Source organism: Pygoscelis adeliae, unplaced genomic scaffold (assembly GCF_000699105.1).
Source record: "Pygoscelis adeliae isolate BGI_AS28 unplaced genomic scaffold, ASM69910v1 Scaffold79, whole genome shotgun sequence".
NCBI lineage: Eukaryota > Metazoa > Chordata > Aves > Sphenisciformes > Spheniscidae > Pygoscelis > Pygoscelis adeliae.
In genome coordinates this window covers 2,274,442-2,277,148 of record NW_008825532.1, presented here as the reverse complement: position 1 = coordinate 2,277,148, position 2,707 = coordinate 2,274,442, and positions in this window count along the sequence as shown.

The window sequence follows — 2,707 nt, the reverse complement described above, 5'->3', positions numbered from 1 at the left end:
GGGCAGGCGGGGGAGGAGGAGGAGGAGGAAAAAAGACACCACAGCATGACGAGGAGTAGGAGGAGGTGGAGGAATTGGCAGCAGGAGACAATAGCATGGAAAAGATTAGGAGGCAGAGGAGGAAGAGTAAGAGGAGGAGGAGGCAGCAGGAGAAAAGAGCAGGGTAGAAAAAACAGGGTAGAGAAAACATGAGGCAAAGGAGGATGAGGAGGAGGCAGCTGTAGAAAACAGAAGAATGAAGAAGAGGTAGGAGGTAACCATATGTTGATGAAGAGGAAGAGGAGGAGCAGAAGGAAGAGGAGGAGGAGGAAAAGAAGGAGCATAAGGAGGAGAAGAAAGAAAAGGAAAAGGAAGATGAGGAGAAGGAGGAGGAAGAGAATGAGGTGGAAGCAGGAGACATCAGCATGAGGAGGAGGAGGAGGAAGAGGAGAAGAAGATGGAGGAGTAGGAGGAGGAGGTGGAGGAGGACGACAACGAGGATGCAGGAGCCAGAAGCATGGCGAGGATGGGGTGAAGGAGCAGCAGGAGACAGCAGCATGACAACGATGAGGAGGAGGAGGAAGAGAAGGAGGAGGAAGTCATAGGAGACAACAGCATGAGGCAGAGGAGAAGGAAAAGGAGGATGAGGAAGCTACAGGAGACAACAGTATGACGAAGTGGTGGGGGAGGAGGAGGAGGCCGGAGATAAGAAAAGGATATGGAGGAGATAGGAGGTACCAGAATATGCTGGAAGAGGAGGAGGAGAAGGAGGAAGATAAGGAGAAGGAGGCAGCATGAGACAACAGCATAACCAGGAGGAGAAGGAAGCAGAGGAGGAGAAGGATGAGGGGGAGGAGGATGCAGGAGCCAAAAGCATGGTGAGGAGGAGCTGGAGGAGAAGTAGGATGAGGAAGCAGCAGGCGAGAACAGCATGACAGGGAGGAGGAGGAGGAGGAGGTATTATGAGACTACTGCATGATGAGGAGGAAAAGGAGGAGGAGAAGGAAGAGAGAGCAGGAGACCACAGCATGACGAGGAGGAGGATGACAAGGAGGAGGCAGGAGACAACAGCATGAGAAGGAGGAGGAGCATAAGGAAGTGGAGGACCATGACACAGTTGAGGATGGAGGAGCCAAAAGCATGGTGAGGAGGAGCTGGAGTAGAAGTAGGATGAGGAAGCAGCAGGAGAGAACAGCATGACAGGGAGGAGGAGGAGGATAAGGAAGTGGAGGACCATGACACAGTTGAGGATGGAGGAGCCAAAAGCATGGTGAGGAGGAGCTGGAGGATAAGTAGGATGAGGAAGCAGCAGGCGAGAACAGCATGACAGGGAGGAGGAGGAGGATAAGGAAGTGGAGGACCATGACACAGTTGAGGATGGAGGAGCCAAAAGCATGGTGAGGAGGAGCTGGAGGAGAAGTAGGATGAGGAAGCAGCAGGCGAGAACAGCATGACAGGGAGGAGGAGGAGGATAAGGAAGTGGAGGACCATGACACAGTTGAGGATGGAGGAGCCAAAAGCATGGTGAGGAGGAGCTGGAGGATAAGTAGGATGAGGAAGCAGCAGGCGAGAACAGCATGACAGGGAGGAGGAGGAGGATAAGGAAGTGGAGGACCATGACACAGTTGAGGATGGAGGAGCCAAAAGCATGGTGAGGAGGAGCTGGAGGATAAGTAGGATGAGGAAGCAGCAGTAGAGAACAGCATGACAGGGAGGAGGAGGAGGATAAGGAAGTGGAGGACCATGACACAGTTGAGGATGGAGGAGCCAAAAGCATGGTGAGGAGGAGCTGGAGGAGAAGTAGGATGAGGAAGCAGCAGGCGAGAACAGCATGACAGGGAGGAGGAGGAGGATAAGGAAGTGGAGGACCATGACACAGTTGAGGATGGAGGAGCCAAAAGCATGGTGAGGAGGAGCTGGAGGATAAGTAGGATGAGGAAGCAGCAGGAGAGAACAGCATGACAGGGAGGAGGAGGAGGATAAGGAAGTGGAGGACCATGACACAGTTGAGGATGGAGGAGCCAAAAGCATGGTGAGGAGGAGCTGGAGGAGAAGTAGGATGAGGAAGCAGCAGGCGAGAACAGCATGACAGGGAGGAGGAGGAGGATAAGGAAGTGGAGGACCATGACACAGTTGAGGATGGAGGAGCCAAAAGCATGGTGAGGAGGAGCTGGAGGATAAGTAGGATGAGGAAGCAGCAGGAGAGAACAGCATGACAGGGAGGAGGAGGAGGATAAGGAAGTGGAGGACCATGACACAGTTGAGGATGGAGGAGCCAAAAGCATGGTGAGGAGGAGCTGGAGGATAAGTAGGATGAGGAAGCAGCAGGCGAGAACAGCATGACAGGGAGGAGGAGGAGGATAAGGAAGTGGAGGACCATGACACAGTTGAGGATGGAGGAGCCAAAAGCATGGTGAGGAGGAGCTGGAGGAGAAGTAGGATGAGGAAGCAGCAGGCGAGAACAGCATGACAGGGAGGAGGAGGAGGATAAGGAAGTGGAGGACCATGACACAGTTGAGGATGGAGGAGCCAAAAGCATGGTGAGGAGGAGCTGGAGTAGAAGTAGGATGAGGAAGCAGCAGTAGAGAACAGCATGACAGGGAGGAGGAGGAGGATAAGGAAGTGGAGGACCATGACACAGTTGAGGATGGAGGAGCCAAAAGCATGGTGAGGAGGAGCTGGAGGATAAGTAGGATGAGGAAGCAGCAGGCGAGAACAGCATGACAGG